Source organism: Oncorhynchus gorbuscha, linkage group LG12 (assembly GCF_021184085.1).
Source record: "Oncorhynchus gorbuscha isolate QuinsamMale2020 ecotype Even-year linkage group LG12, OgorEven_v1.0, whole genome shotgun sequence".
In the NCBI taxonomy this organism is placed as follows: domain Eukaryota; kingdom Metazoa; phylum Chordata; class Actinopteri; order Salmoniformes; family Salmonidae; genus Oncorhynchus; species Oncorhynchus gorbuscha.
Genome location: NC_060184.1, coordinates 6959678 through 6980057, shown reverse-complemented (window position 1 = coordinate 6980057; position 20380 = coordinate 6959678).

Genomic DNA, 20380 nt, shown 5'->3' with positions numbered 1-20380 from the left:
TACAGGGCCTTCAGAAAGCACTGTAGACACAACGTCTCCGTATACTACTTACTCTGTGATGTACAGGGCCTTCAGAAAGCACTGTAGACACAACGGCACTGTGATGTACAGGGCCTTCAGAAAGCACTGTAGACACAACGTCTCCGTATACTACTTACTCTGTGATGTACAGGGCCTTCAGAAAGCACTGTAGACACAACGTCTCCGTATACTACTTACTCTGTGATGTACAGGGCCTTCAGAAAGCACTGTAGACACAACGTCTCCGTATACTACTTACTCTGTGATGTACAGGGCCTTCAGAAAGCACAGAAACGTCTCCGTATACTACTTACTCTGTGATGTACAGGGCCTTCAGAAAGCACTGTAGACACAACGTCTCCGTATACTACTTACTCTGTGATGTACAGGGCCTTCAGAAAGCACTGTAGACACAACGTCTCCGTATACTACTTACTCTGTGATGTACAGGGCCTTCAGAACGTTTTCTGATCTATTGACACATTTTGACACATTTTGTTACGTTACAGCCTTATTCATTACATTTACATTTAAGTCATTTAGCAGACGCTCTTATCCAGAGCGACTTACAAATTGGTGCATTCACCTTATGACATCCAGTGGAACAGTCACTTTACAATAGTGCATCTAAATCTTAAGGGGGGAGGGGGTGAGAGGGATTACTTATCCTATCCTAGGTATTCCTTAAAGAGGTGGGGTTTCAGGTGTCTCCAGAAGGTGGTGATTGACTCCGCTGTCCTGGCATCGTGAGGGAGTTTGTTCCACCATTGGGGGGCCAGAGCAGCGAACAGTTTTGACTGGGCTGAGCGGGAGCTGTACTTCCTCAGTGGTAGGGAGGCGAGCAGGCCAGAAGTGGATGAACGCAGTGCCCTTGTTTGGGTGTAGGGCCTGATCAGAGCCTGGAGGTACTGAGGTGCCGTTCCCTCACAGCTCCGTAGGCAAGCACCATGGTCTTGTAGCGGATGCGAGCTTCAACTGGAAGCCAGTGGAGAGAGCGGAGGAGCGGGGTGACGTGAGAGAACTTGGGAAGGTTGAACACCAGACGGGCTGCGGCGTTCTGGATGAGTTGTAGGGGTTTAATGGCACAGGCAGGGAGCCCAGCCAACAGCGAGTTGCAGTAATCCAGACGGGAGATGACAAGTGCCTGGATTAGGACCTGCGCCGCTTCCTGTGTGAGGCAGGGTCGTACTCTGCGGATGTTGTAGAGCATGAACCTACAGGAACGGGCCACCGCCTTGATGTTAGTTGAGAACGACAGGGTGTTGTCCAGGATCACGCCATGGTTCTTAGCGCTCTGGGAGGAGGACACAATGGAGTTGTCAACCGTGATGGCGAGATCATGGAACGGGCAGTCCTTCCCCGGGAGGAAGAGCAGCTCCGTCTTGCCGAGGTTCAGCTTGAGGTATTGATCCGTCATCCACACTGATATGTCTGCCAGACATGCAGAGATGCGATTCGCCACCTGGTCATCAGAAGGGGGAAAGGAGAAGATTAATTGTGTGTCGTCTGCATAGCAATGATAGGAGAGACCATGTGAGGTTATGACAGAGCCAAGTGACTTGGTGTATAGCGAGAATAGGAGAGGGCCTAGAACAGAGCCCTGGGGGACACCAGTGGTGAGAGCGCGTGGTGAGGAGACATTCTCGCCACGCCACCTGGTAGGAGCGACCTGTCAGGTAGGACGCAATCCAAGCGTGGGCCGCGCCGGAGATGCCCAACTCGGAGAGGGTGGAGAGGAGGATCTGTTGGTTCACAGTATCGAAGGCAGCCAATAGATCTAGAAGGATGAGAGCAGAGAGAGAGTTAGCTTTAGCAGTGCGGAGCGCCTCCGTGATACAGAGGAGAGCAGTCTCAGTTGAATGACTAGTCTTGAAACCTGACTGATTTGGATCAAGAAGGTCATTCAGAGAGAGATAGCGGGAGAGCTGGCCAAGGACGGCACGTTCAAGAGTTTTGGAGAGAAAAGAAAGAAGGGATACTGGTCTGTAGTTGTTGACAATCGGAGGGATCGAGTGTAGGTTTTTTCAGAAGAGGTGCAACTCTCGCTCTCTTGAAGACGGAAGGGACGTAGCCAGCGGTCAGGGATGAGTTGATGAGCGAGGTGAGGTAAGGGAGAAGGTCTCCGGAAATGGTCTGGAGAAGAGAGGAGGGGATAGGGTCAAGCGGGCAGGTTGTTGGGCGGCCGGCCGTCACAAGACGCGAGATTTCATCTGGAGAGAGAGGGGAGAAAGGGGTCAGAGCACAGGGTAGGGCAGTGTGAGCAGAACCAGCGGTGTCGTTTGACTTAGCAAACGAGGATCGGATGTCGTCGACCTTCTTTTCAAAATGGTTGACCAAGTCATCTGCAGAGAGGGAGGAGGGGGGGGGGATTCAGGAGGGAGGAGAAGGTGGTAAAGAGCTTCCTAGGGTTAGAGGCAGATGCTTGGAATTTAGAGTGGTAGAAAGTGGCTTTAGCAGCAGAGACAGAGGAGGAAAATGTAGAGAGGAGGGAGTGAAAGGATGCCAGGTCCGCAGGGAGGCGAGTTTTCCTCCATTTCCGCTCGGCTGCCCGGAGCCCTGTTCTGTGAGCTCGCAATGAGTCATCGAGCCACGGAGCGGGAGGGGAGGACCGAGCCGGCCTGGAGGATAGGGGACATAGAGAGTCAAAGGATGCAGAGAGGGAGGATAGGAGGGTTGAGGAGGCAGAATCAGGAGATAGGTTGGAGAAGGTTTGAGCAGAGGGAAGAGATGATAGGATGGAAGAGGAGAGAGTAGCGGGGGAGAGAGAGCGAAGGTTGGGACGGCGCGATACCATCCGAGTAGGGGCAGTGTGGGAGGTGTTGGATGAGAGCGAGAAGGAAAAGGATACAAGGTAGTGTTCGGAGACTTGGAGCGGAGTTGCAATGAGGTTAGTGGAAGAACAGCATCTAGTAAAGATGAGGTTGAGCGTATTGCCTGCCTTGTGAGTAGGGGGGGAAGGTGAGAGGGTGAGGTCAAAAGAGGAGAGGAGTGGAAAGAAGGAGGCAGAGAGGAATGAGTCAAAGGTAGACGTGGGGAGGTTAAAGTCGCCCAGAACTGTGAGAGGTGAGCCGTCCTCAGGAAAGGAGCTTATCAAGGCATCAAGCTCATTGATGAACTCTCCGAGGGAACCTGGAGGGTGATAAATGATAAGGATGTTAAGCTTGAAAGGGCTGGTAACTGTGACAGCATGGAATTCAAAGGAGGCGATAGACAGATGGGTAAGGGGAGAAAGAGAGAATGACCACTTGGGAGAGATGAGGATCCCGGTGCCACCACGCCGCTGACCAGAGGCTCTCGGGGTGTGCGAGAACACGTGGGCGGACGAAGAGAGAGCAGTAGGAGTAGCAGTGTTGTCTGTGGTGATCCATGTTTCCGTCAGTGCCAAGAAGTCGAGGGACTGGAGGGAGGCATAGGCTGAGATGAACTCTGCCTTGTTGGCCGCAGATCGGCAGTTCCAGAGGCTACCGGAGACCTGGAACTCCACGTGGGTCGTGCGCGCTGGGACCACCAGATTAGGGTGGCCGCGGCCACGCGGTGTGGAGCGTTTGTATGGTCTGTGCAGAGAGGAGAGAACAGGGATAGACAGACACATAGTTGACAGGCTACAGATGAGGCTACGCTAATGCAAAGGAGATTGGAATGACAAGTGGACTACACGTCTCGAATGTTCAGAAAGTTAAGCTTACGTAGCAAGAATCTTATTGACTAAAATGATTATTCAAAAAATGTATGAAATATCCTTTTTTTTTTCCCATCCAATAATGACAAAGTGAAAACATGTTTTTATAAATGTTTGCACATTTTGATTGAAAATGAAATACTGAAATATCTCATTTACATAAGTATTCACACCCCTTTAGTCAATACTTTGTAGAAGCTCCTTTTGGAAGTTATTACAGCTGTATATTTTTTATTTTACCTTTTATTTAACTTGGCAAGTCAGTTAAGAACAAATTCTTATTTTCAATGACGGCCTAGGAACAGGGGCGGAACGACATATTTGTACCTCAGCTCGGGGATTACAGCTGTGACTTCTGGGTAAATCGCTAAGAGATTTCCACACCTGGATTGTGCAATATGAGCACATTATTATATTTAAAATTCTTCACGCTCTGTCAAGTTGGTTGTTGATCAGTGCTAAACAGCCATGTTCAGGTCTTGCCATAGATTTTCAAATCAGATTCAAGTCAAAACTGTTACTCGGGCCACTCGGGAACATTCGCTGTCTTCTTGACAAGCAACTCCAGTTTAGATTGGGCCTTGTGTTTTGTTATTGTCCTGCTGAAAGGTGAATTATTCTCCCAGTGTCTGTTGGAAAGCAGACAGATCCAGGTTTTCCTTTAGGATTTTGCCTGAGACATTTTTTGTTTTATCCTGAAAAACTCCCCAGTGTTTAACGATTACAAGCATACCCATAACATGATGTAGACACTACTATATTTGAAAATATGGAGAGTGATACTCGGTAATGTACTTTGTATTCTGGACAAAAAGTGACTTGCTTTGCCACATTTTTTTGCAGTATTACTTTAGTGCCTTGTTGCAAACAGGATAGGATGAATGTTTAGGAATATTTTTATTCTGTACAGGCTTCCTCCTTTTCACTCTTTTTAGTTAGGTTAGTATTGGAGTAACTACGTTGTTGATTCATCCTCAGTTTCCTCCTATCACAGCCATTCAACTAACAGTTTTAAAGTAGCCAGTGGCGTCATGGTGAAATCACTGAGCGATTTCCTTCCTCTCCGGCAACTGAGTTGGGAAGGAAACATGTATCTCTGTAATGACTGGGTGTATTGATACACCATCCAAAGTGTAATTCATAATTTCACCATGCTCAAAGAGATATTCAATGTCTGCTTTTATTAATTTGACCAATCTACCAATGGTTGCCCTTTCTTTGCGAGTCACTTGAAAATCTCCCTGGTCTTTGTGGTTGAAATGCTCGACCAAGGGACCCTTACAGTTAATTGTATGTGTGTGGTACAGAGATGAGGTAGTCATTCAATCATCAAACATCATAATTACAGAGTGAGTCCAATGCAGCTGATGTGACTTAAGCACATTTTTACTCCTGAACTTTAGGCTTGCCATACCAAAGGAGTTGAAAACTTGTACAAATATTAATTAAAAAACACAATTCAACTTTGACATTATGGGGTATTGTGTTTAGGCTAGTGACACATCTCTAATTAATTTTAAATTCAGGCTATAACAACAAAAATGTGGGAAAAAGTCAAAGGGTGGGAACACTTTTATGAAGGCACTGCATTGCTAACCTAGTGGTTAGAGCGTTGGACTAGTAATCGGAAGGTTGCGAGTTCAAACCCCCGAGCTGACGAGGTACACAATCTGTCGTTCTGCCCCTGAACAGGCAGTTAGTTAACCCACTGTTCCTAGGCCGTCATTGAAAATAAGAATGTGTTCTTAACTGACTTGCCTGGTTAAATAAAGGTAAAATAAAAATGTTTTTTAAAAATGTCAAAGGGAAATATCTCATCTAGTGTATTTATCAGACTGGTATTATTTCATTCTGCTTCTTCAGAGGATCTCGTCTTGCCCTAACCCTGCGCTGGTTTCACTGTTCTCCACTAAAGAAACAGGTTCAAGAAAAGAGAAAAAAAAGGCAAATGTATTTATATTATTTATCTTTTTATATTCTTAGTGTAAAATTACTGTATGTTGGGAAATTACGCTTTTATTGTGAAAAAGTGCTGTACAGAAACCCAGCCTAAATCCCCAAACAGCAAGCAATGCTGGTGTAGAAGCACGGTGGCTAGGAAAAATCTAGAGAGGAACCAGGCTATGAGGGGTGTCCAGTCCTCTTCTGGCTGTGCCGGGTGGAGATTATAACAGAACATGGCCAAGATGTTCAAATTTGACCAGCAGGGTCAAATAATAATAATCACACTGGTTGTCCAGGGTGACACAGGTCAGCACTTCAGGAGTAAATGTCAGTTGGCTTTTCATAGCCGAGCATTTAGAGTATCTCTACCACTCCTGCTGTCTCTAGAGAGTTGAAAACAGCAGGTCTGGGACAGGTAGAACGTCCGGTGAACAGGTCAGGGTTCCATAGCCGCATGCAGATCAGTTGAAACTGGAGCAGCAGCACGGCCAGGTGGACTGGGGACAGCAAGAAGTCATCATGCCAGGTAGTCCTGGGGCATGGTCCTAGGGCTCAGGTCTGGAGCAGCAGCACGGCCAGGTGGAATGGGGACAGCAAGGAGTCATCATGCCAGGTAGTCCTGAGGCATAGTCCTAGGGCTCAAGTCCTCCGAGAGAGAGAGAAAGAGAGAGCATGGAGGGTCCTTACCATAGCACAGCTTTTGATGATCCTTGGTTGGGGTCTGAGCAGATTATTTGTTACGATTGCAAACGTAATAAAATGGTGGTCCGATAGTCCAGGATTATGAGGAAAAACATTAAGATCCACAACATTTATTCCACGGGACAGAACTCGGTCCAGAGTGTGACTGTGACAGGGAGTGGGTCCAGAGACATGTTGGACAAAACCCACTGAGTCGATGATGGCTCCGAAAGCCTTTTGGAGTGGGTCTGTTGACTTTTCCATGTGAATATTAAAGTTACCAAAAAATGTGAATATTATCTGCCAATGACTACAAGGTCTGATAGGAACTCAGTGAGGAACGCTGTATATGGCCCAGGAGGCCTGTTTAACAGTAGATATAAAAAGTGACTGAGTTGGCTGCATAGATTTCATAACTCGAAGCTCAAAACACAAAAACACCTTGGGGGGGTCTTCATGAGGTTAGACACAGAGAGAACTGCTTCTTAAAGTAACTAACTTTGGCCTTCCGCATAGCCTGAGTACACTGATTTATCATTGGCCTGAATGATAGCCAGTCAGCCAGAGTATGCGTGTGCCGAGCCTTTCGCCAAATGCAATTCTTGAGGTGGAGTAACTCTGCAAGATCCCGGTCGAACCAGGGGCTGAACCTGTTTTTAATTCTCATTTTCTTTATGGGGGCGTTTGTTAACAATACCACTGAAACTATCAAAGAAGGTCCAATCGTCTTCGACAGAGGGGATCAAGCTGATTCTATACCATTTTTCAGAGGCCAGTTCATGAAGGAAGGCTTACTCATTAAAGTGTTCTAGCAAGTGTCGCTGAACAAGAGAATGACATTGCTTTTGGTTGATTCATTTTTTTAGATTTTGTCTATTCACTCCTTCAGATTGATCCTGTGATTAACCTCCCCCCTCTATTCCAAGGTGTTGGATATGGGATATATTGTAAATTGTCAATAGACCAGAACAGCTCAAAGACAGAACTACATACATTTTTTAAAAGGCACACATAGCCTACATATCAATGCATACACACACACACTGTCTAGGTCAAATAGGGGAGAGGTGTTGCTTTATCTGCTTTTTGAAACCAGGTTTGCTGTTTATTTGAACAATATGAGATAGAAGGAAGTTCCAATAAGGGCTCTCTATAATACTGTACGTTGTCTTGAATTTGTTTACAGTTAGTAATGTTTTCAGCTACAGCTTTGTTGGCCAATATGATAATGAGAGAGCGGGGCTACCTAACTTAGCAGAGAAGGTGGTGATGGGGAGGAAGAGACGAAGCGAGAGGGATAACTGGGCCTAAAATCTGCATTTACCAGCAGGTGGCGTTTTTCTGAAAATGTTTTGGTTAACAAAAAATGTAATGGCTTATTTGCTAAGTGTGGATCATTTGATCGAATAGAAGTTTCATAATGATTAGGTTATGAGTGTACTTAATATAAGTAGGACATGTGACATCCCGGCGATTTTGAGAACAAACACTTTATAGCGGAGTTGTGACTGGTCGTCACTAGTTACCACAGCCACAAAGTCATAAACCCCGCCTATTTCTACAATTTCTCTTAATAAAATGTGATTTTAAACCTAACCTTAACCACACTGCTAATCATATGTCTAACCCTAACTTTAAATTAAGACCAAAAGTCAAATGTTTGTTATGATTTTTTAAATGATATAGACCAGTTTTACTTTGTTACAGTTGTTCATATGCGTATCTGCCCTCTCATTGGCTAGAATGGTTCCACCTGACCTTGCCTACTCCCGACTGCCTTTCATGTTTGAAGACATGTATTTCACCTAAACCTAACCCTTTAACCTAACTCCTAAGCTTAACCCTTCACCTAACCTGCACCCTTTAACCTAACTCCTAAACTTAACCCTAACCCTTCACCTAAACCTAACCCTGTAACCTAACTCCTAAACTTAACCCTTCACCTAACCCTTTAACCTAACTTTTAAACTTAACTTCACCTAAACCCTTTAACCTAACCTTCTTAACCTAACCCTTCACCTAAACCTAACCTGTAACTAACTCCTAAACTTAACCCTTCACCTAACCTGCACCCTTTAACCTAACTCCTAAACTTAACCCTAACCCTTCACCTAAACCTAACCCTTTAACCTAACTCCTAACCTTAACCCTTCACCTAACCTGCACCCTTTAACCTAACTCCTAAACTTAACCCTTCACCTAACCCTTTAACCTAACTTTTAAACTTAACCCTAACACCAGCTAGATGGAATTCATATAAAACGTATTGTATTTCGTAACATATTAAATAAATACAAAACGTAACATATCATACTAAACTAAACAAAAATATAAACGCAACGTGTTAAGTGTTTGTCCCATGTTTAATGAGCGAAAATAAAATATCCCAGAAACGTTCCATACGCACATAAAGCTAATTTCTTTGAAATTTGCTGCACTGATTTGTTTATATCCCAGTTAGTGAGCATTTCTCCTTTGCCGAGATAATCCATATCAAGAAGCTGATTAAACAGCATGATCACTACACAGGTGCACCTTGTGCTGGGGACAATAAAAGGCCACTCTAAAATGAGCAGTTTTGTCACACAACACAATGCCACACATGTCTCAAGTTGAGGGAGAGTGCAATTAGCAATAGAATTCAAGGCACACTTAACCAGCATGGCTACCACGGCATTCTGCAGCGATACGCCATCCCATCTGATTTGTGCTTAGTCCCCTATAATTTGTTTTTCAACAGGACAATGATCCAAAACACACCTCCAGGCTGTGTAAGGGCTATTTCACCAAGAAGGAGAGTGATGGAGTACTGCATCAGATGACCTGGTTTCAACCCAATTGAGATGGTTTGGGCTGAGTTGGACCGCAGATTGAAGGAAAAACATCCAACAAGTGCTCAGCATATGTGGGAACTCCTTCAAGACTGTTGGAAAAGCATTGCAGGTGAAGCTGGTTGAGAGAATGCCAAGAGTGTGCAAAGCTGTCATCAAGGCAAAGGTTGGCCACTTTGAAGAATCTCAAATATAAAATATATTTTTGTTTTGTTTAACACTTTTTTGGTTACTACATGATTCCATATGTGTTATTTTATAGTTTTGTGATGTCTTCACTATTATTCTACAATGTAGAAAATTGTAAAAAATAAAATAAAAACTTGAATGAGCAGGTGTGTCCAAACTTTCTCATCAGTAAGGTACAGTAGTCATGGGGACAGTGTCCTCATCAGTAAGGTACCGTAGTCATGGGGACAGTGTCCTCATCAGTAAGGTACCGTAGTCATGGGGACAGTGTCCTCATCAGTAAGGTACAGTTGTCCAGGGGACAGTGTCCTCATCAGTAAGGTACCATAGTCCAGGGAAGCACTCCAACCTTTCCTTGTTACTGTCCATGCCTTGATTATTGTCATTACCCCCTCGTTCCTCTGGGTGGCAGTATATACCAACTACTTTGACAAGGTTATCTACACGACATGGACACATTCATTTTAAAATCATGGGCATTATTATGGAGTTGGTGTCCCCCTTTGCTGCTATAACAGCCACAACTCTTCTAGGAAGGCTTTCCACTAGATGTTGGAACATTGCTGCGGGAACTTGCTTCCATTCAGCCACAACAGCATTAGTGAGGTCGGGCACTGACTTTGGGTGATTAGGCCTGGCTCGCAGGTCTTGCTCAGAATCGTCTAGAATGACATTGTATACTGTAGCATTAAGATTTCCCTTCATTGGAACTAAGAGGCCCGAACCATGAAAAACAGCCCCAGGTCATTGTTCCTCCTCCACCAAACCCAGTTGGCACTATGCTTTGGGGCACGTAGTGTTCTCCTGGCATCCTCCAAACCCAGATTCGTCCGTCGGACTGCCAGATGGGGAGGCGTGATTCATCACTCCAGAGAATGAGTTTCCACTGCTCCAGAGTCTAACGGTGGTGAGCTTTACACCACTCCAGCAGACACTTGGAATTGCACATGGTGATCTTAGGCTTGTGTGCGGCTGCTCCGCAATGGAAACCCATTTCATGAAGCTCCTGACGAAAATGTATTGTGCTGACATTGTTTCAGAGGCAGTTTGGAACTCGGTAGTGAGTATTGCAACCGAGGACAGACTATTTTTACGACAGGTATATCATAATAAGGTACGGTATATTAAGGTATATTACGGCAGGTATATCATAATATTTTTCAGCTAGGGGTAGACAGATTACAGTGCCTTGCAAATGTATTTTGTTGCATTACAACCTGTAATTTAAATTGTGTTTTTTTATTTGGATTTCATGTGATGGACTTACACAAAATTGTCCAAATTGGTGAAGTGAAATGAAAAATATAACAGAAAAACTGTATTCACCACCTTCGCTATGAAGCCTCCAAATAAGATCTGGTGCCACCAATTTCCTTCAGAAGTCATATTATTAGCTAAATAAAGTCCACCTGTGTGCAATCTATGTGTCACATGATCTCAGTATATACACACCTGTTCTGAAAGGCCCCAGAGTCTGCAACACCACTAAGCAAGGGGCAACACTCAGCAAGCAGCACCATGAAGACCAAGGAGTTCTCCAAACAGGTCAGGGACAGAGTTGTGGAGAAGTACAGATCAGGGTTGGGTTATAAAAAATACCAGAAACTTTGAACATCCCACGGAGCACCATTTAAATCCATCATTAAAAAATGGAAAGAATATGGCACCACAACAAACCTGCCAAGAGAGGGCCGCCCACCAAAACTCACGGACCAGTTAAGGAGGGTATTAATCAGAGAGGCAACAAAGAGACCAAAGATAACCCTGAAGGAGCTGCAAAGCTCCACAGCGGAGATTGGAGTATCTGTCCATAGGACCACTTTAAGCTGTACGCTCCACAGAGCTGGGCTTTATGGAAGAGTGGCCAGAAAAAAATAAGCAAACATGTTTGGTGTTCACCAAAAGGTACGTGGGAGACTCCCGAAACCAATGGAAGAAGGTACTCTGGTCAGCTTTTTGGTCATTGGTCATCAAGGAAAACGCTATGTCTGGCACAAACCCATCACTCCGAGAACACCATCCCATCGTTTTTCATTGGCAGGGACTGGGAAACTGGGCAGAATTGAAGGAATGATGGATGGCGCTAAATACAGGGAAATTCTTTCTTCCAGAGATTTGAGACTGGGACAGAGATTACACTCTGATGAAGACAGCTTGGCTGTCGAAACGTTGGTAATTAAATTTTTGCATCTGAGCTCCTAGAGTGTGCGGCTCTCTTTTATTTTCATGTTTTCTACTCCGCTAGCCAGCACCTCGCCTAAATAGGTGTGCTTTTATTTTTCTTCTAGAAGGGACATAGGTTCACCTTCCATCGGGGCAATGATCCTAATCATACTGCTAAAGCAACACTCGAGTGGTTTAAGCATTTAAATGTCTTGGAATGGCCTAGTCAAAGCCCAGACCTCAATCCAATTGAGAATCTGTGGTATAACTTAAAGATTGCTGTACATCAGCGGAACCCATTCAACTTGAAGGAGCAGGAGCAATTTTGCCTTGAAGAATGGGCAAACATCCCAGTGGCTAGATGTGCCAAGCTGATAGAGACAGACCCCAAGAGACTTGCAGCTGTAATTGCTGCAAAAGTTGGCTCTACAAAGTACTGACTTTGGGATGGTGAAAACTTGAGAGTGCATAACTATTCTGTTTTTTTGTCTTATTTCTTGTTTGTTTCACAATAAAACATATTTTGCATCTTCAAAGTGGTAGGCATGTTGTGTAAATCAAATGATACAACCCTCCCCCAAATCCATTTTAATTCCAGGTTGTAAGGTAACAAAATAGGAAAAATCCCAAGGGGGTGAATACTTTCGCAATCCACTGTACATATGGGATGAGTAAAGTAAAATATGTAAACATTATTAAAGTGGCCAATGATTTCAAGTCTATATATATAGGGCAGCAGCCTCTAAGGTGCTAGTGATGGCTATTTAACAGTCTGATGGCCTTGAGATAGAAGCTGTTATTCAATCTCTCGGTCCCAGTTTTGATGGTCCCAGCTATGATGCTCCTGTACTGACCTCCCCTTCTGGATGATAGCAGGGTGAACAGGCAGTGGCTTGGGTGGTTGTTGTCCTTGATGATCTTTTCAGCCTCTCTGTGACACCGGGTGCTGTAGGTGTCCTGGAGGGCAGGTCGTTTGCCCCCGGTGATGCGTTGGGGAGACAGCACCACCCTCTGGAGAGCCCTGCGGTTGCGGGCGGTGCAGTTACTGTACGAGGCAGTGATACAGCCTGACAGGATGCTCTCAATTGTGCATCTGTAAAAGTTTGTGAGGGTTTTAGGTGCCAAGCCAAATTTCTTCAGCATCCTGAGGTTGAAGAGGCGCTGTTGCACATTCTTCACCACACTGTCTGTGTGAGTGGACCATATTAGTTTGTCAGTGATGTGTATGCCGAGGAATTTGAAGCTTTCCACCTTCTCCACTGCGGTCCCGTCCGTCGATGTGGATAGGGGGGCGCTCCCTCTGCTGTTTCCACAAACTCCTCCTTTGAGGTTATTTTCCTGGCACCACTCTCCTAGGGCCCTCACCTCCTCCCTGTAGGCTGTCTCGTCATTGTTGGTAATCAGGCTTACTACTGTTGTGTCATCTGCAAACTTGATGATTGAGTCGGAGACGTACCTGACGTGTACAGGAGGGGGCTGAGCACGCACCCTTGCGGGGCCCCTGTGTTGAGGATCAGCGAAGTGGAGGTGTTGTTTCCTACCTTCACCACATGGGGTGCGGCCCGTAAGGAAGTCCAGGACCCAATTGCACAGGGCGGTGTTCAGACCCAGAGCCCCGAGCTTAGTGATGAGCTTTTGAGTGTACTATAGTGTTGAATGCTGAGCTATAGTCAATGAACAGCATTCTTCATAGGTATTCCTCTTGTCCAGATGGGGTAGGGCAGTTTGCAGTGCGATGGCGATTGCAACGGCTTTGTATCTATTGGGGCGGTAAGCAAATGAAGTGGGTCTAGGGTGATAGTTAAGATAGAGGTGATATGATCCTTGACTAGTCTCTCAAAGCACTTCATGATGACAGAATTGAGTGCAACGGACAGATTCAGTTACCTTAGCCTTCTTGGTTACAGGAACAATGGTGGCCATCTTGAAGCATGTGGGGACAGTAGACTGGGATAGGGAGCGATTGAATATGCCCGTAAACACTCCAGTCAGTTGGATATTAGAGAAGCTTTCATTAAAGAAACCCCCCGAGTTCAATTAATTCGATAGATAGCTCTGAATCCACGATACGACAGAGGTTGAAAAGCCATAACACATACGTTTCCTCAACAGGTTATGGTCAATAATTTCAAAGGCTGCACTGAAATCTAACATCTCAGCTCCCACAATCTTTTTATAATCAATTTGTGTCAGTGCAGTACATGTTGAGGACCCTTTTCGGTAAGCCTGCTAAAAATCTGTTCTTAATTTGTTTACAGAAAAATAGCATTATATTTGGTAAAACAGATTGCTGAGAGCTGGCAGCAAGCTGATTGGTCTGCTGTTAGAACCAGTGAAGGCCACTTTACCACTGTTGGGTAGCAGAATGACTTTGGCTTCCCTCCAGGCCTGAGAACAAAGACTTTCCTCTAGACTCAGATTAAAGATGACAGACTGGAGTGACTATAGAGTCAGCTACCATCCTCAGTAGCTCTCCATCTAAGTTGTCAATGCCAGGAGGTTTGTCTGTATTGATCGATAACAATCATTTTTCCACCACTCCCACATTAACTTTACAAAATTAAAACTTGCAATGCTTTTCTTTCATTGTTCGTTGTTTTATGCATGAGTACGATGGCTCACTGTTCATTGGTGGCATTTCCTGCCTAAATTTGCCCACTTTGCCAATTAAGTAATTATTAAAATAATTAGCAACCTCAAATGGTTTTGTGATGAATAAGCCATCTGATTCAATGAGAGATGGAGTTGAATTTTGTCTTTTTGCCCATAATTGAATTTAGAGTTCTACATTTTTTTGTCCCATCATTCTTTATATCTTTGATCTTGGCTTCATAATACAGGTTCTTCTTCATTTTGTTGAGTTTAGTCACATCGTTTCTCCATTTGCAGTAAGTCAGCCAATCAGATGTGCAGCCAGTCAGTCAGCCAATCAGATGTGCAGCCAGTCAGTCAGCCAATCAGATGTGCAGCCAGACTTATTAGCCACTCCTGTTGGCCCATCTCTTTCAACCAGACAGTTTTTCAATTCCTCATCAATCCACGGAGCCTTAACAGTTCTAACAGTCAGTTTCTTAACAGGTGCATGTTCACAGTAACGACCTCACCCTCTACTTCTTGTTTTACTGTGATATCCACCTCTTCTTTAGCAGAAGGAGAGTAGCTTAGTGACCGCATGGTTGTGGATGTTAGCTATGCTAATGCTAACTTAACCAGACTGCTAGCTGACTAATAACAACACCGTAAATATGAAATTAAATCGGATAACTAACTAGACGACAGTAGTGGGTTTAAAATACAGTGGCTAATAAACACTAAACGAAATGTTTATCAATAATTGGAAAAATATTTTTAATAAATTCATCAAGTGCAGCGTCTGGATGCTCCTCATTAATCACATCAGACCAACAAATATTTTTAACATCATCCACATCAGAGTCACAGCCAAATCTTTTTTTTATACATTATTTTAGGCATATCTTTTGGAACTTTGTCTTTCCTGTATATAGCCACTATACTGTGATCACTGTATCCAATGGGTACGGATACAGCTTTAGAACAAAGTTCTGCAGTATTAGTAAACATGTGATCAATACATGTGGATGATCTTGTTCCTGTAGTGTTTGTAAACACCCTGGTAGGTTGATTAATAACCTGAACCAGATTACAGGCACTGGTTACAGTGAGAAGCTTCCTCTTGAGTGGACAGCTTGATTAAAACCAGTCAATATTCAGGTCCCCAAGAAAGTAGACCTCTCTGTTTACATCACATACACTATCAAGCATTTCACACATATTATTTAGATACTGACTGTTAGCACTTGGTGGGCTATAGCAACACCCCCAAAATAAAAGGCTTTAGATGTTCCAAGTGAACCTGCAACCACAACACTTTAACACTTGACATTAGATTTTCTCTAAGCATTACAGGGACGTGGCTCTGAATATATACAGCAACTCCTCCCCCATAAGCATTCCTGTCTCGTATATAGATGTTATATCCTTGTATTACTACTGATGTATCATCAAATCAATTATCTAAAGTGAGTCTCATAAATGGCTAATATATGAATGTTATCAAGTTATTGATTTCATGAACCCTTATGTCTAAGGCTACATTAATATGGGCTATTTTCCTGGTGAGCCTCAAACGTTCAGGAGGTCAATCACCCTCTCCTTTGATGTCGTAGTACAGCGTCAGTTTGTAAGTATATCATAATACATACATAGGATATGGGACGGCAGGTAGCCTAGTAGTTAGAGCATTGGGCCAGTAACCGAAAGGTTGCTAGATCGAATCCTCCGAGCTGACAAGGTAAAAACCTGTCGTTCTGCCCCCTGAACAAGGCATTTAACCCACTGTTCCCCGGTAGGCCGTCATTGTAAGTAAGACATTTGTTCTTAAATTACTTGCCTAGTTAAATAAAGGTTCAAATAAAAGGTTATAAAAACATGTACATATTGCTGTGTGCATTGTAATTTAATAAAGCTTGATTCTAGACACCACACGGTTGAACCTGGTAACAAGACTAATATAGCACTGGTTTTAACAGCCTGGGGTTGGGTATGTTGGTCTGCAATATTGTACCTGGGTAAGGTGAATCTCTGGTGGTGGTTGTGCATGATGCAGGCCATACCAGGCCAGGCCTGGGAGACACACAGAGCCCCAGTAGAATCACTAGAGGTCAGCACTTCACCCCAGATACAATCCACACAAACAACACTTATATAAGGCAGAGCACATAGTCCACTTGAATAGATGACGCAGTAACAATGCTGTGTGTAGAAGAGGGAATTGGGATATCAGACTGCTTCCAAACAGACCGGTCAGCTGTGAAGCCCCAACAACAAATGACCGTCTGGTTAGAGATTGTTGTGGAGAGAGACAGACAGAGGGAGAGAAAAACAGGGAGAGGGATAGAGACAGAGAGTGAGAGAAAGAGAGGGATAGAAAGAGAAGAGGGAGAGATGGAGAGGGGGCGAAAGAGAGCGAGGGAGAGAGACTGAGAAACGGAGAAACAGAGAGCGAGGAGAAGAAACGGAGAGAGAACGAGGCAGAGAGAGAAAGTGAAAGCCAGAGACGGGGGGGGGGGGGGGGGGGGGGAAGAGAGCCCAGCGAAAGAGATCAGCTCAGAGACCACTCCAACTGTCTGACCAATCTGTGCATTTCAAGAGCAGCTGAAGCAACCAAGGCCACATGGCCACTCTGTGGGTGACAGATTTGTAATGGGGGCAGTTGACATGCGAGTGGGATGCGGGCGGGTATCAAAAGTGACACAGCTGGTGCTTCCTTGTAATCACCTCCCTCCCGTCATGATGTGAACCCAACTGGTCCTTCCTTGTAATCACCTCCCTCCCGTCATGATGTGAACCCAACTGGTCCTTCCCGGCCATCGCCACAGTTGCTACCTCAGTATCCAGCAGCGCCAGCCTGATGCCCGGATCGATATCCACTTCCCGGGTCTGACGGCCTGGGAGTGATGCAGATTCCAACGGTCTCTGGAAAACATGGGTATAATGTGGGAATAACGTGGGAATAACATGGGAATAACATGGGAATAACGTGGTAATAACATGGTAATAACATGGTAATAACATGGTAATAACATGGGAATAACATGGTAATAACATGGGAATAACATGGGAATAACATGGGAATAACATGGGAATAACATGGGAATAACATGGGAATAACATGGGAATAACATGGGAATAACATGGTAATAACGTGGTAATAACGTGGGAATAACATTGGAAAAATAACTTTTAAGCTTGAAATATGAAATATCCTTATTCATTTCATCATACTAGAACTGAGGGAAATCTACTGAGTGAGAGAGGGGAATGCAGAAAGCCTAAAATGGATTAAATAAATTATTAAATGTATAAAATCGTTTTTTTTCCTCATCAATCTACACAAATCTATACCCCATAAGGACAAAGCAAAAACAGGTTTTTAGAAATGTTTGTAAAAAAAACTCAAATCTTGTTTACATATGTATTAAATTTACTCAGTACTTTGTTGAAGCACCTTCGGCAGCGATTACAGCCTCGTGTCTTCTTGGGTATGACGCTAGCTTGGCACACATGTATTTGGGGAGTTTCTCCCATTCTTCTCTGCAGATGCTCTCAAAATCAAATTGTGCTTGTCACATGCGCCGAATACAATAGGTGTAGGTAGACCTTGCTTATACAAGCCATTACCAACAATGCAGTTTTAAGAAAATACCAACAAAAAAAAGGTATGAGCTAAGAATAACAAATACTTAAAGAGCAGCAGTAAATAACAAGAGCGGGGCTTTATACAGGGTATTACGGTACAGAGTCAATGTGGAGGCTATATACAGGGTGTTACGGTACAGAGTCAATGTGGAGGCTATATACAGGGTATTACGGTACAGAGTCAATGTGGAGGCTATATACAGGGTGTTACGGTACAGAGTCAATGTGGAGGCTATATACAGGGTATTACGGTACAGAGTCAATGTGGAGGCTATATACAGGGTATTACGGTACAGAGTCAATGTGGAGGCTATATACAGGGTATTACGGTACAGAGTCAATGTGGAGGCTATATACAGGGGGTACTGGTACAGAGTCAATGTGCAGGCTATATACAGGGGGTACCGGTACAGAGTCAATGTGGAGGCTATATACAGGGGGTACCAGTACAGAGTCAATGTGGAGGCTATATACAGGGTATTACGGTACAGAGTCAATGTGGAGGCTATATACAGGGTATTACGGTACAGAGTCAATGTGGAGGCTATATACAGGGGGTACTGGTACAGAGTCAATGTGGAGGCTATATACAGGGGGTACCGGTACAGAGTCAATGTGGAGGCTATATACAGGGGGTACCAGTACAGAGTCAATGTGGAGGCTATATACAGGGGGTACTGGTACAGAGTCAATGTGGAGGCTATATACAGGGGGTACCAGTACAGAGTCAATGTGGAGGCTATATACAGGGTGTTACGGTACAGAGTCATTGTGGAGGCTATATACAGGGTATTACGGTACAGAGTCAATGTGGAGGCTATATACGGGGTATTACGGTACAGAGTCAATGTGGAGGCTATATACAGTGGGTACAGGTACAGAGTCAATGTGGAGGCTATATACAGGGTGTTACGGTACAGAGTCAATGTGGAGGCTATATACAGGGGGTACCAGTACAGAGTCAATGTGGAGGCTATATACAGGGGGTACTGGTACAGAGTCAATGTGGAGGCTATATACAGGGGGTACAGGTACAGAGTCAATGTGGAGGCTATATACAGGGGGTACCGGGACAGAGTCAATGTGGAGACTATATACAGGGGATACCGGTACAGAGTCAATGTGGAGACTATATACAGGGGGTACCGGTACAGAGTCAATGTGGAGGCTATATACAGGGGGTACCGGTACAGGGTCAATGTGGAGGCTATATACAGTGGGTACCGATACAGAGTCAATGTGAAGGCTACATACAGGGGGTACCGGTACAGAGTCAATGTGCGGGGACACTGGTGTCGAGGTAATTGAGGTAATATGTACATGTAGGTAGAGTTATTACATTTACATTTAAGTCATTTAGCAGACGCTCTTATCCAGAGCGACTTACAAATTGGTGCATTCACCTTATGACATCCAGTGGAACAGTCACTTTACAATAGTGCATCTAAATCTTAAAGGGGGGGGGTGGGGGTGAGAGGGATTACTTATCCTATCCTAGGTATTCCTTAAAGAGGTGGGGTTTCAGGTGTCTCCGGAAGGTGGTGATTGACTCCGCTGTCCTGGCGTCGTGAGGGAGTTTGTTCCACCATTGGGGGGCCAGCGCAGCGAACAGTTTTGACTGGGCTGAGCGGGAGCTGTACTTCCTCAGTGGTAGGGAGGCGAGCAGGCCAGAGGTGGATGAACGCAGTGCCCTTGTTTGGGTTATTAAAGTGAATATGCATAGATAATAACAGATAGTAGCATCAGTGTTGAAGAGGGGGGGGGGGGTTATGCCTGGCCATGCAGTCATGAGTGAACAGGGAGTACAGGAGGGGACTGAGCACGCACCCCTGAGGGGCCCCTGTGTTGAGGATCAGCGTGGCGGATGTGTTGTTACCTACCCTTACCAACTGGGGGTGGCCCGTCAAGAAGTCCAGGATCCAGTTGCAGAGGGAGGTGTTTAGTCCCAGGGTCCTTAGCGTTGTGATGAGCTTTGAGGGCACTGTGGTGTTGAACGCTGAGCTGTTGTCAATGAACAGCATTCTCACATAGGTGTTGATTTTGTCCAGGTGGGAAAGGGCAGTGTGGAGTGCAATAGAGATTGCATTATCTGTGGATCTGTTTGGGCGGTATGCAAATTGGAGTGGTTCTATGGTTTCTGGGATAATAGTGTTGATGTGAGCCATGACCAGCCTTTAAAAGCATTTCATAGCTACAGACGTGAGTGCTACAGGTCGGTAGTCATTTAGGCAGGTTATCTTAGTGTCCTTGGGCACAGGGAATATCGTGGTCTGCTTGAAACATGTTGGTATTACAGACTCAGACAGGGAGAGGTTGAAAATGTTGAAAATGTCACTGAAGACACTTGCCAGTTGGTTAATGCATGCTCGGAGTACACGTCTTGTTAATCCATCTGGCCCTGCGTCCTTGTGAATGTTGACCTGTTTAAAGGTCTTACTCACATTGGCTTTGGCAAGCATGATCACACAGTTATCCGGACCAGGTGATGCTCTCATGCATGTTTCAGTGTTACTTGCCTCGAAGCAAGTATAGACGTTATTTAGCTCATCTGATAGGCTTGTATCACTGGGCAGCTCTTGGGCTACGCTTCCCTTTGTAGTCTGTAATAGTTTGCAACCTCTGCCACATCCGACGAGTGTCGGAGCCGGTGTAG